At 42.1% G+C, this 15,218-nt stretch overlaps 1 protein-coding gene across 2 annotated transcripts in view; it reads right to left on the bottom strand.

Annotated features, from left to right (window-relative positions):
• The window catches only part of LOC136882300 (calcium release-activated calcium channel protein 1), a 398,148-nt gene that overhangs the window by 222,286 nt on the left and 160,644 nt on the right, over positions 1-15,218 (bottom strand). Inside the window, exon 1 of one of the 2 annotated variants that reach the window (XM_067154871.2) lies at positions 12,454-12,836. The exons of the other annotated variant lie outside the window; for it this stretch is intronic. The gene's annotated coding sequence lies outside the window, so the exon portion shown is untranslated. Of the gene's footprint in view, positions 1-12,453; positions 12,837-15,218 lie in introns of those variants that run through there. 2 annotated transcript variants of the gene reach the window in all.

Below are 15,218 nucleotides of genomic sequence, written 5' to 3'. Positions count from 1 at the left end.
TTTAGGAATATATTCTCATACTCTATTACATTTTATTCACCTAAAATTCGTGCTAAAACCCTAGGATGTTTTCAACCTTGAGTTGCTTGCCCGAAGGGCTACAACTGTGGATTTTTCTTCTGAACGTGTTCAATAACCTGTGCAGGAACAGCAACTAGTGATGGGCAGTCTGCGGACAGGGTCTCGAGATATCTTGAGATTTATACAAAGACTAGCGCAGGAACTGTTTCTCGCAAGAATTTTCGAGAGATTTCGAGAGCGTTGTCGACGCATTGTGTGGCGATCAACGCGTCGTAGGTCTACAGGTAGATGGACCTGAGCGTTGTTTGTGCCCAGTATGCGAATAGCGAACCACACACCTTCTCCATTCCGTAAATACGTGCCAACAAACGACTAGGGCGTTCATTCCGTAAATACGTGCCAACAAGCCACTAGGCGTTCATTTCTTTCATCTCTACCGAGGTCTACTTTGACGAAGTATAACATAATTATAGGGGCTGCCTGGCCGAGGCGGTAAAGGCGTTCTCGATTCACCCGAAAGGACGTGGGTTCGATTCCTAGTCAGGAAGTAAAAAAAATTAAGAAACAAGATTTGCACTTTCGGAGGTGCATATGGCCCTGAGGTTCACTCATCCTACACCAAAAGTGAGTACCAGGTTAATTCCTAGGGGCAAAGGCGGCCGGGCGTAGAGCTGACTACTCTACCCCATCAACTCCCGAGGATACGGATAGTGGAAGCCTTTACCTTCCACTCCTCCCAGGGCCTTCATGGCCTGTACGGAGATAGCTTTGCTTTTATAACATAATTATAAAGGATACTCATTCTGGCATTGTGTGCAGCGGTAAGTACATGAATAAGTCGGTTAAGTACAGAACTACTGGCGCTGCTATAGGTACACCTACCTGGATACTAGAGGCGTGCATTATTCGAACCCGAGATGCGCCTTGCTGCATATGCAACAACCATTAGGCATGAGCCGAACGTGTAATCTAAAATGCCTGAGTTTCCTCGAATTCTTTCGACAGGTAGGTGTACATCGTTATCAGACCGACATTCAATATCATATGACCACTGCTTGTGTTTACCGATGTTTAAGTGACAAAGAAAAAAATTCTTTATAATGTATTCGCGTCATAATTAGGTACTTCAGTATATGACGGTGCAATGCGTAATACGCGACAACTCCAAGACGAAGTCCGAAACGCAACGTAAGTCGTGGATGTAGGTTGTTTTGAAGAGATGCCACATGGCACAGCCCGCTGCATTGTTCGTTCAAAAGAAGTAAAATGCGTCAGCAGAAATACTTCTGGGATGATCCAGTACTTAAAAGCACACAATATCGCTGAAGGAAAATCGTCACAGAACACCTCCGGGCCTGGTCTGCATCACAAGAAGCTATCCTGTCGACAACAACTGCGAGGTATCCAGAGAGGTGTACATCCTATCTACAGTTTTTAACAAATTATAAAGGTTACTCAGCTACGATGTCCACCTGAATAACTCGTGAACTGTTTAAGATGCTGACATTCTGTTTGGGCTTTCGTTAATGGTATTAAGGGCCTCGTAGTTGAACATGCAATACTTTCCTAGGCTTTTCGCAAATTTTACCGCCACACGTGTTTCCATATGAGAAGCTGACGCTCGTAGTTACTGGAACGTCGCACAGATCCAGCACTAGAGAATCGGTCTCAAGGGCATTGCCTATCACTACCCTGTCGATTTTCGATTACACGCTCCACTCATGCGTGATGGTGGTTGCACACGCAATAAGGCGCATCTTGCCCCGTCTCACGTTCGAATAACGCACGCGTCTAGTACCCAGGTAGGTGTACAGTTATTCACAAATTATGGAGGGTTGTTCAGCTAAGATGTCCACCTCAAATAAGCCATGAACAGTTTAAGATACTGGCATTCTGTTTTCACTTTCGTTAATGGTATCAAGGGACTCGTAGTTGAACATGTACAACTTTTTCAGGCGTTTGACAAAATGTGATGTACCAGGAAGGCCTAGGCCCTGACACATATCAATTGAAAAAACTTTATTTCAGCATACAATTTCCGTCCGACATGCGAACAGCTGAGCGAAGGAACATTCCAGTACGTACCAGACTCCACGAGCGAGCCAGGCGAGGTCAAGTGACGTCACCTATCGCTTGAAACTTGCCTCCCCTAGAGATATTTCTCGAAATAACTTTTCTTTCGTGAACTTTTTAACGCATTAACCGATTTGAACAGGACCAACGCTAAATTGTAGCAGACATCGTAAAAGTAAAATCCTGTAAATTTCAAAGCAATCTGTCCAGTAGTTTTTGAATTATAACAATATAAAGTTTAAGAAAATTGAGCACTCTCGGTCACATGATTCAGAGCGCCACCCCTCCCGGCGCAGATATATATGCCACTATGTCAAGGCTGACAAGCAGAGAGAGAGTGTGTGTGTGTGTGTGTGTGTGTGTGTGTGTGTGTGTGTGTGTGTGTGTGAGACAGAGGGGAGACTGACCCTCGTACAGTCTGTCAATGCAGTCTCGGAGATAGTACTTTCCGTCGCGTTTCGCGGAGACGAAATTATGGGATAATCAATCGCCGTCGCACTTGTAAAAGACGTCGCACCGTACTTAGTCTATCGTGCTGCGACTACAATATAATTCACAGACATTTCGAAATATAACACGTGTGAAATCATTGAAGTACGAAGTCAAATATTTGATATTCACAGACTAGAACATGACATGTGGACTTAGTTAATTTCACTTAATATTGAACTACTACAATAAACAGAAACTGTCGTGTACAATAACTCTAACTATTCTAGGACTCATTTCTTCTAATACAGTACATCCTTGAACTGTGTCTCTTTATTTACGTAGTGTTCGTGCCATATTAGGCCACGACTTACTCCAGTGATAAACTTGGTGAATATTATGAACTTTTTCTAAGGTAATATAATATTATCACTACCAGAAAATCAGTGTTATCTGCTAGGATAGTGATTCAGAGACTGTGATGAGAATTATTACACGTTGCTTTTTCAAGTGTTTGAACTGTGTATTTATGGACGTTCTCAGTGACGATTTTAAATAGTGTTTTATGCAGCAAGGACTGTAGTTATTCATTTAACGTCCTAAAATTAAAATACGAACTGAACTGTGTTTGACAGTGAATGATAGCATCTGTGATTACTACTTGCGCCAATTGAACTTTCCGTGTGCTAAAATCACCTCCACGAGCAGCGGAAATCTTGATGAAATTCTACAAGATCCAGCTACCTCAAACATCATCTCATCTATGGTACCCATCGAGGGACGTCTACGTGGTTTCTTCGTAGAACATCGAGTTCGAGTCTCCGTCCGCACTCCGCGGAATGTTCCAGACTCCCATTCTCCACATCAACATTTGTAAGCCAAATTTTCTTTACTAAGTGAGTAGTCACAAACTGACTGACTTTTTCTTATCAATCTTTAACAGTAATTTTCTCAGTGCTGCGTGCGAACGATACTTCGTAGTTTTTCAACATTTCTCAAAAGTTCATCTTTAATGATAAATTTATTTTTCAAAATTTAATATTCATATTACATAGAAGAACTCTAGGGTTTTCAAGTGTTCTATATTTCAAGGCTAACAAACTAAGAAACTTTCAACAGAAATTAAAATTCTTATTTCAATTTTCAATTATAAGTGTGTGTTCATTTCATGAATTAATACTTAGAAAGACTTTAGGTGAAGAACTGACACTTCGTGTTTTCACAAAAGCTAGAAAGACTATAGGATCAGTGATATTTATTTATTTTTCTCGAACTGAGTTCAAGAAGATTTACGTTTAAACTTTTGATTTCAATGAAAGATCTGAGTCCTATATTAATATTGCAGGGTGATGAATCATTCAACATTATTAATAAATTATTTGGAAAAAGTATAAACATCTATTATTCGCCCTGCGATTCTATCCTGCTCTGTATCGGCTCCAAAATCAACTTCCACTACCTGAGATCCTTCTCATGCCCTAAACCCACGAACTTTTCCTGGTACAGTATTGGCTCATACTTTTCCGTATGAGAACATGATTTCACGCAATAACTACTGATATACGACCAAGCTTACATTCGTAGTTATTGGTACGTCGCATAGATCGCAGCACAGGAGAATCGGTCTCGAGATTCTCGCGAGTGTGTCGAAATTGTCAGTCTCGAGAGTCTCCAGCGGGAGCGTTGCCCATCACTTACAGCACGCTGTCCTGCTTCCAGCACACGGCGACTTTCTGCACGTATCAATGTCCCTCAAACACGTGTATGGCGAACATTACATGCGGAAATCTTGTGCCCTGTTGGGTAAGAAGACTCATACGTGCGCGACAAATGTACATTAAATGTGTTCTATCTCGCAAACCATTCGGAATAGGGCATATGTCCATATGAAGTATTTTGTATCAAATAATCGTTCCTCTCATATCCTTTAATATTGACCATTTCTCCTGCATATGTTGACATTTGTTAATTAATTAGTCAGGAAAAAAGTAGGTTAAAACCTAAATCTACGGGCCCTAGTTATGGCATACAATTGTAAAAGTTTATATGGATCCAGCGTTGCCAACCTCCGGAAACTGAAAAACCGTACTGAAATTATAAATAAACCGCATTATTTAACTTAAAACCGCACAGTGCTGATTTCACCCAAGTACACTAAAATTCGTAGAATGTGTGCAATAATAGCAACCAGCAATTATATCAAATAGGAATATCTTGAAATTTGTTAATTAATTAGCCTGTTTTAGTGCACTGTCCATGGCTGTAAACGGTATATTGTGTTCCGAGAGTTTTAATTCTGCAGTGTGTGCTGAACACTCGCTACGACAGTCTCGTTGTTGAAAGCAGCCTTGCAATTACCGATACGACCTTCATGCTTTTAATGCGCTTTTCGCTTTTTGTTGTGTATTTTAATATCTGTTAATTTCGAGACAAATATCACCTTACAAAGCTTACACTTGCCTCCGTCCTCACATGTTGGATCAAGACGGAACTCTTCTATACTCTCCCAGGACTGCCTGTAATTTTGTTTCCTTCTGGGTGTTTTCAGAGAAGGTTTTAATTTTTTGTGTCTCGAAGGACCTGCTTCGCGTTCGGAATCGAAATTAAACACCATCTTTATTTGAAAATGAAAACCTAGAACCTGTTTTCCAGTTACTGACCGGGTCAGCAATGGAATGAATGAAGCCCCCATCTAGGAATTGTGTTGGCTGCGGAAGTCTGTCGCACTCCTCTGGGGCAATGGTTAATGACTGACAGATGAAATGAAATGTTAATGGAGAGTGTTGCTGGAATGAAAGGTGACAGGGAAAACCGAAGTACACGGAGAAAACCTGTCCAGCACAAATCTGACATGCAGTGACAGGGATTTGAAACACGGAACCCAGCGATGAGTGGCCGACGCGCTGTCGCCTGAGCCACGGAGGCTACATCCACTTGAAACTGAAGCAGTGCTCTGTCACGCAGAAGAATTACATCACAATATTAGTCATAGAAACGACAAAATACATTATCCATAAAATTCACGCCTGGATGCTGCGCTGTAACATCACATTTCACATTTCAGTGGCTGATTAGGAAACGATTGACGGAGTTCGGTGTGCGCTGACTGGGAACATAATACTGTATATAGTAGTAGGGTAATTCCGGCAGCAAGTCCCAGATGTCAGATTTACAGACGCGTCATTGGATAATCTGAAACCAGCTCAGAGGTGAACCACAACATTCAAAGCTTGAGAGTTCCCTAGAGAGTTCATACATGTCCAAGAAATGAGTTATGTTCGAACAGGGGGGAAAAACTGCATAAAGATGTTAACATTTCCAATAATAAAAAAGGTTAATTTAAAACTTTCGAGGAAGCGTACATAACACGTACACCGTACAGAGAGGACTGTTGGCAACGGTGTTCAATAGGCACTTGGATATGAAAACGGAAATAATTCCTAACTGTGTAAGTTAATGGCACTTGGGTCCAATCAAAAATACATTAACGGACATAGCTTTCTCTTGGGTGCCCTCAGTGTCGTTATACGAACGTCGACAAATCTGACAATTGTCCGTTTCACAAGTTTCTCTAAGTGACGGGCAAAACAAAGTTAAACGCGAGCAACTACTCATCACATAGACAGTAATTACGACCGGCGACAAAGGGAGGGAGCAAGTGCTCACGTCCAAAAAATGAATTAAAAATTAGAATTTAAAATAAATTTAAATGCCAATAAGAATACAAACTTTTGTTGTTAAAAAAGTGAAAAAAATTGAAATCAATACATCACAATCTTAGCTTCGAAGGTTACACCAGAAACACACCATCATACACCAATTTTGAACCATTATATTTGTGGGCTAAACACGAAGAAAACTGCAAAACTTTTGCACTAAAATGACAGCAAGGTGATTCCACAAATCACCCCAAACCTTGGTGTAGCTTTGGAGCATTTTTGAAGCAAATTTGGTTCGACAGTGGCGCTGACAATAAAGAAGGAAGAAAGAAAACCTTTCATGTATTTTTGGCGCGAACTTGGTACAGAAATTGTCTGATTAATGTACTTCATTTCTGGTGTAAAATGTCACTTCGTTAGTGTAAAAGTGGTGTGAATGAGAGAAACTATGTGCTGTAATTATGGTGGAGTTTCCATCGGTGCAATGATCGATTTTCCACTAAATTAGCACCACGTTTGCACCAATTTTTCACCATTATTACACCCATTTTTGGTACAAACTCCGCCGCCAGGGGGGGGGGGGGAGGCGGCCTGCCAAGCGACCGCTGCTCAGCCCGAAGGCCTGCTGATTACGAGGTGTCGTGTGGTCAGCACGACGGATCCTCTCGGCTGTTATTTTTTGATTTCTAGTCCGGAGCCGCCATCTCGCAGTCAGATAGCTCCTCAATTGTAATCACGAGGGCTGAGTGGACCTCGCACCAGCCCTCATATGCAGGTAAAAATCCCTGCCCTGGCGAGGAATCGAACCCAGGGCCTCCGGGTAAGAGGCAGACACGCGGGGCCGCCTCATATAATCAACTAGTCACATATATTGTACTAAAATAGACCCACAGCAAAAGAGAACACCAAGATGATTATTTGGAAAATTCACTCAGTCAAACAACGTTTCCTCTTAGATTCCAGTTTACTGGAAAAGTGGAAATACATGATAAAACCGTTGAAATGATGGCATCATTTTGAATGTTTAAAATATTAAAGTGCCAAATTCCTCAATTTACTTACTCTTATGATAACTATAAAACATGACTTGTTGCCTTACTTTCGAAATATTGGACAATTTCTAATGTTCAGCAACATCCGAAACGATACGGCCCTGGTGATATGCTGACACTTCACACAATGATGGTAAACTTAGTAATGAAACGTTCAGACTCAGGGGGGTGAAACTCTAATAGGGCTTTTGGTTCCAATCTGTAGCTAGCTTCAGGTAGTTTCAGTCTCTTTTTCTAGATGGCGCTGGAGGTCATTCATAACGTGTAAATAGTTATATACACGTTCTGTAGATGGCACGCAAGTAAGCATGAAATGAGCGTTGTTAATAATTAAAGGCAGTTTGTCTCGAAGTGAAGTATTTAAAGTATTTCAAGTCTAACCTCAATCAGTGGGCACTTCTCACAAATTAATTAGTCATAAAACGTCAAGCATTGCGGAGATAATATTGCTGAATTGCATCGAATTCGACTTTACCCAATCGATTAACCTTGTTCGAACTTATATCGATTTTAATCGATAGTTTCCATGATGCTACAGTATTTGTGTTGTTTGAATTCCAAGTGCTCATGTGCTTGTGATGTAAATCTTAGTTCCTTGTGCTTGTTTATTTGAAATATATCTTTGCCAGTCCTCCTGAAATCCTGTATTTCCTGTTTGAGTACACATCAGGGGCTGAAAGCTGAATGGTTCTATTAATGTAGTTCTATATATTTCCTGTCTCAGTGCATTTAATTGTTATTTTTATTTTCATGTGGTACTTGGATATTGATGTGATACCCCATTGTCTTGCATATGGTGTGCTCTGTTGTCTTGCTTTCGAAGGGATTTCTTATTTGTTATAATATCAGCTTTGTGTTAATGTGTCAATCATTCATTTGAAGTTGAAGCTGCTTTGAGGTGTGTGGTTATGTTCTCAGTAACATAGTATGCCATACGAACTAGGGGTATCAGATCATTATTTACAACGTAGTAAGTACTTGGAAATAAAAATATATGAATTACAATGTATTGGGCATGGAAGTAGTAGAACTGCATTATTATCACAGTTTTTGGCGGGGGGGTGGTGGCGAGGGGCAGGGAAAGGAGGGGGGAGGAGCCGTAAGCATACCCGAATGTGCGTCACTGCGCCGGATGTTAAAATCTCCGCGCTATCTGTTGATAGTAATACTAAGGTATTGTACCAGAATGCACACTGTGGCGCTATCTCGGAAAAGAGACTACAACTACTAGCGCCAAGTGGCTTGGAACCGAAATTTATCATTGAGTTTCATCTCTATTCTATTCTATCCTCTTTGGTTCAGACACTGAAGAACACTGAAGAACATGAGTGCAAAATCTCTACTGGTGTATTTAACCTACATGGACAAGTTTTAACTGAGAATATACAGCGTGTTGGTACCGTAAAACCCTGCGTTACAAACCCAGCTAATCCCTGCAAGTCACTACTTCTCACACTCTCCAGGAAACCATACCTTAAGTCGCTTCGCCAAATTTTACGAAGGGGAAAAAGGCGGGATGGGCGAGAAATATAGATTTTTTTTTAGATTTGAGCGCCATCTGTTAGCCTACGCATTGAAAGGAGTGACAGCGATGTGACCATACGGAAACAAGCTGTACACTCTACCAGAATTTAACATTGGCGACTAAGAGTTTTCTGAAAACAGCTTTGGGAAATTTGTCCGTCTGTTACTCCGTTCTACTGGGCCGATTTGCGTCATTTTTCCTTTATTCTCTCTGGAATTTCCTGCCGGTGAATTGTGACATATTGATGTCATTGATAGATCTCTTTAGTTCAGCCGGGAGTGTCCGAGGACAAGTCCGGCTCGCCAGATGCAGGAATCGAACCCGGGACCCCTGTGATTAAAGGCCAGCACGCTAACCACTTAGTCATGGAGCCGGACAATCATAAAATAAAATCATTAAATGGCCACTCCAACAATTGCAGGCGAAGGTTTAGCTGGTTGTTAGGCGACTAATACTTTCATTAATATTCTGATCTAATTATGTGATTTTCATGCTTAGTAATGCCAATGTGTCCGCCTCTGCGGTGTAGTGGTTAGTGTGATTAGCTGCCACCCCCGGAGGCCCGGGTTCGATTCCCGGCTCTGGCACGAAATTTGAAGAGTGGTGGGGCTGGAACGGGGTCCACTCAACCTCGGGAGGTCAACTGAGTAGAGGTGGCTTCGATTCCTACCTCAGCCATCCTGCAGGTGGTTTTCCGTGGTTTCCCACTTCTTCTCCAGACAAAAGACCAGGATGGTACCTAACTTAAGGCCATGGCCGCTTCCTTCCCTCTTCCTTGTCTATCCCTTCCAATCTTCCCATCCCCCTGCAAGGCCCTTGTTCAGCATAGCAGGTGAAGCCGCCTGGGCGAGGTATTGGTCATCCTCCCCAATTGTATCCCCCCGACCCAGAGTCTGAAGCTCCAGGACACTGCCCTTGAGGCGGTAGAGGTGGGATCCCTCGCTGAGTCCGAGGGAAAAGCCAACCCTGGAGGGAAAGCTGATTAAGAAAGAAACAAAGAAAGTAATGCCATTGCATGCAGCCATGTCTGATTACTACCTGTCAAGCCAGAGGGTATACACTTCCTCGGATCACGGAAGAATACTATTCCCTGCTAGATACTCTTTGATTCTCTAACCTTTCCCAGCTTCCAAATACATTCAGCAGATGGCAGAACGTTCGTAATAACTTACATGCTGCTAAAAGAAACACGTCTACGTACAAACAGACATACGTCTTAGACATTATCTGGGAATACCTATCGAAGGATAAGCTAGCTATACTAGAAAGAGTGAAGGTCATGTATCTTTAAAACGATCTCTGCCTGGCAAAAAACGCTATGAGTTCACAAGACAACCGTTCTATGTAGAAGAACTGCGATTAAAAATACTATTGCCGTCTACGACACAATAGCAAGCTTTACACCAAGAACGGCAGGATTTAAAAAAAAAAAAAAAAAAAGGCGAGTATGTGGATAGATCTGGCATGATGATGTCAGAATGGATGAATTATGACTACGAACTACGGGATACCATAACGTGCTTCTTGGAACTATTGAAAAGGGCAGGCAAAACAATATGACTTCGACAGGCATGCCAAGACGAGTTAGCTGAGAGCAGCGCGCGTCCTCTAGTGGTTTCTTAAACGAAGTTCCTGCATTGTCTTTTGGTACCGAAATATGGAATAACCAGCTTGTGCTTGCGAATTATTTTTTGAGTGGATTTTTGGTCTCAGAAGGAAGTACCGCGTGACAGATAACGTCTCGGCCGTTTAAGACAGCACCCCTGAGTCAAAACTTAACACAGCTGGCATCATCGAAAATGAAACTGGCGAGCTGTTAATAAATATATATGACTGGCAGAAATTAGTTCCTTAGATCAATCACTCAGGATTCCTGGGGGGCCGCGACGATAATCCAAGAGGTCCCCAATAATGATGTAAGTTGAAAGTATTCAAGAGCGAAATTTTATTGTACACAAACAATTTATAGATTATTTTTCAAAATTTAGGAACATACGTCTTCACCGAGAGCCTCCGAGACTCAGGTGGCAGCGCGCCAGTCTCTCACCGCTGGATACCGTGGTTCAAATCCCGGCCTCACTCCATCTGAGATTTGTGCTCGACAAAGCGGAGGCGGGGCAGGTTTTTCTCCGGGTACTCCGGTTTTCCTTGGCATGTTTCATTCCAACAACACTCCAATAGCATTTCATTTCATCTGACATTCATTAGTCATTCCCCCAGAGGAGTGCGACAGGCATTTTTTTTTTACAAGTTGCTTTACGTCGCACCGACACAGATAGTTCTTATGGCGACGATGGGACAGGAAAGGGCTAGGAGTGGGAAGGACGCGTCCGTGGCCTTAATTAAGATACAGCCCCAGCACTTGCTTCGTGTGAAAATTGGAAACCACGGAAAACCATCTTCAGGGCTGCCGACAGCGGGGTTCGAATCCACTATCTCACGAATACTGCAGCTATCGAGCTCGGTGCGCGACAGGCTTCGGCAGCCGGCACAATTCCTATCCTCGCCGTTAGATGGGGCTTCATTCATTCCATTCCTGACCCGGTCGAATGACTGGAAACAGGCTGTGGATTAGCACGACTACTATTCTCTTATTTCTTCCTATTATGAGTGCCGCACGACCAAAATCTTCCTTTATTCACCTTTTTTCCAAATTTTTAAACATGTTTACATATTTAATTTCTGGAGGATAAATCTTCTAAATATTTATGAAAATCAGTTTAATACGCAAAGGTGATATTCTTTTATCCAGTGAAACAGCCATATTTTCTTAAATCCTTAATATATTATCGGAGTACAATACCCCATTTTCAAATCGATTTTCTCGAAATTCAATAAATTCTGTCTTTTAACTTCAAAGTTACATAAAGTGGTGAGTTTTTAAGCTAGAGACTTATGGTTTTCACGAAAATGACCGCAAATTTATCTACCATCAAAATATGAAATAAACAAAAAATGCGATTTTCCGAACTTAAGGTAACTTATAGTTTTCTGGAGAGCGTCACATTTCTTCTTCGTAATAATGTACAGATTGCTCCACCTGTCACACTTACAGGTTTTGTTATACGCCAATATCTAGCCAAACATTTCCGCAGGCAAGTACAGATTCTTGTAAAATGCACTTGCATCTAAATCGCTAGACACTTTGAAACACGTAGACACTGACGAAATATCACCATATCAATTATCATCTATCCAAAACATTCCTTTTCGAGGAATACGAATAGGTTTACCATTTAGAATTCGAAAAAGTGTTTCCTAACCTCAGACTTATTCTCAAAATGACGTATGCACACTACTGTTTTGTCATCCACTTCAAAATAGACTTCTCTCTTAATATTTTATTCCTTAGAAAACCTAAGAATAGCTGTATGACAGGCATTGACGTAGTTAGACCATGACGAAAAGAACACCTACAACAGTGACATCACCAATCTCTATATACTGCCTGCTATGTGCCGCGAGAATTGCGTTCACAGCGACATTGCAGATGGCAGCACTTACCGCACCCACAGCACATGTTGGTTAAACATAAAGTTAAACCAAGAAGGAGTGTTCGTCCTAACACCAATATAAAATGAATAATAATCCTTAACATGTTATTAATTGAGAAGATAATTCACATACAGAAACTAACATTTCACATTTGAGCTTGGGTTATGATATAGAAACGTAAAATATATACAAATCTTACCAGTTACGGTAGATATATTAGGATCATCCCACTGCTGCATGGTACATAACAATTTCAGAATTTTCTCGACATGAGTAACGGACCAGCTTTTCAGTGCTTTTCTTACTGTTATTTACCAGCAGTGGACGCACACATTTTCTATCACTCTATCGCTGACCACTATCACTATTTCGTGATTTCATGACCAGATTTCAGGATACGTTTCATAACACATAATGCAGTGCGTGCGTCCGTCATGTCATATCCACCACCCAATCCCACTGCACTAAAGAGAGCTTCTACTGCGTCTCCACAGTCATCTAGTGAGAAGAACCAATTTTGTAACAGATAAGACACACGTTCCACTACAGATTTCACAGTTAGCGAGACAGCATCTGCCGTCTCATTAGTCAGACACTTCAGTGATTCCAACTGAATTATTTTGATGCACTCGATGAAATCATCATTCAACCATTGTAGTATTTTATCTGCTGGTGATTAGATATGCTCACAATCAGGACTGATTTGCCGAACGTGCTGAGTTCTGTCAATGACGTCGTAGAATGTGAAGAATTTGTGAACTGATTCCATGAAGTGTCCCGTCGATTCCGCCTCTGAAAAGTCTGGTTTTCTTTTATAAAGCGAATAGTAGCACTAACCATTGAGGAAATATTTGTACAGGAGAACATTCATCTTTTCTAAATTTCTGGTTCGATGTGCTTTTTCGTAATACCGAACAGGCTTGAATGTCAAGTCTCTCTGGAGGCGATAAACTTCTTTCACGTATTTGGAGGTGATGATGCCATTGCTGTCATTTCTCTGTGTGGGAACGGTGGCGTGCCAGATGCGACCAGCGTTGACAAGCAAATTGCCATTTGATAAGTTGTGTCATCATCATCACCCAAGATAAGGTAAGCTAAACGAAGTGCAATGCCATTTCACTAAGTCCTATAAGCACCTACTGCCCCTACTTTACATAACACTTCTGGGGGAAACTAGTTTTACAACACGAAACATGGTGATGCGTTTACGTCTTTTCCCACCGGGCGAGTTGGCCATGCGGTTAGAGGCGCGAAGCCCTGAGCTTGCATCCGGGTTCGAATCCCACTATCGGCAGCCCTGAAGATGGTTTTCCGTGCTTTCCCATTTTCACACCAGGGCCGCTTCCTTCCCATTCCCATTCCTTGCCTGGTGCAGGTCTTTCTCCCTGACTCCCTTGGGCGGCCTGCGCGTCTGGATGTGGGATTATGATAATGAATTAGGGAGAGATGAAACCCGGTTTCGGCACGTAGCCTACACCTCTCGAATAATATTAAGGGGTCTGCTCAATGCTTTACGTCGCCATCCGACGGCCGAATCACCATCAACAGCATCATATCCCCTCACTCCATTAGAACACTGCGAAAAGGTTTGGATTTGAATCCCGGCTTTTGGCATCCAATCTAGTGATTAGAAACCACCAAATTTCCTACCCTGCCGGCCAACATTCTGATGGTGATATTTTTTTCATCCAGGCTAAGTGGCTCAGACGGCTCTGACGGTTGAGATGCTGGTCTTCCGACTCCAATTTGGCAGGTTCGATCCTGGCTCAGTCCGATGGTATTTGAACGTGCTCAAATACGTCAGCTCTGTGTCGGTGGATTTGCTGGCACGTAAAATAAGTCCTGCGGGACTAAATTCCGGCACCTCGGCGTCTCCTTAAATCATAAAAGTAGTTACTGGGACGTAAAGCCAGCAACATTATTATATTTTTCTTTCGACCAACGGCACTCGAACCTGCTAACAATGGTGTCAGGCCTTTATTTTAGAAAAGACCAAGTTAGCTACTTATACGCAATCTGCCACTTGGTGACAGCCCTTAATACAGATCAATTGTAAGTGATTGATGGGTCGCATGCGGCACTATGCTTATCCGCTCGGTCGCTATTGGCACGATAATGGCCGGGTCGCATCCGGCACGGTCGCATCCGGCGGTCGCATCTGGCACGTAACCGTGGGAACTGTGATCTCACATTTTTTATCAAATGTTAATTGTCAAAACTGAAAAGAAGTTTACGACTGGGATCACATGGATGAGTCACACAGGTTCTCACTTTTCCCTCTCCAAAATGTTTAAACATAGCAATATTGGTTATATGATTGTCAGTCAACGGCATTAATCCTTTCTGAACTAAAAGGAATAGATCAGAGATTTCTAAGCCTTTAACGAGGAAGTAGGCAGCAGGAATAGGGAACTTTCTGAAAGTCCGTTTGCAACAAAACACAAAAGTTTATTAGCGAGAGCAGGAGATCTGTGCCCCATACACCTTCAACATTGACCATGTAAAAGAACTTGTCACCGGTTCGGTCGTAGAGGAGCCGTACCTAATTAGCCATTTAATCGGCAATCACTGGTTACACTCGTCTCTGTTGGTCTGAGAGTTTTACATTCAGCTCTAAGTCTTTCCTTCACTAATTGGGAAATCCCGACACCACACTCAACATTTTCCATTTAGGCTACCAGTCCAGAGTACTTTGTAATGGAGCTGACACTAGACCGTGGGTCGCAACCGTTTGGGATACTATTCTCCACGCCACACAGTACCGCGTGATGTATTCTGAACGCGCGGATTATGTCTTGCGAAAATTATGGATTTGATCTAAAAGATAATCGGTTTTTGTGCATTATATTTAGGCGCTTCCTTTACTTTATTCAGGCGATCAATTTCTGGGTTGTCTTCGAATTTCCTCTTGTAGTCTTTTAAGTTAATTGCGTTTAGTGATGAGCTTTTATCGCAGTCTCAGAA

Source organism: Anabrus simplex, chromosome 10 (genome assembly GCF_040414725.1).
Source record: "Anabrus simplex isolate iqAnaSimp1 chromosome 10, ASM4041472v1, whole genome shotgun sequence".
NCBI lineage: Eukaryota > Metazoa > Arthropoda > Insecta > Orthoptera > Tettigoniidae > Anabrus > Anabrus simplex.
Note: the sequence above shows the minus strand (reverse complement) of the source record. Positions and strands in the feature narration are given on the sequence as shown.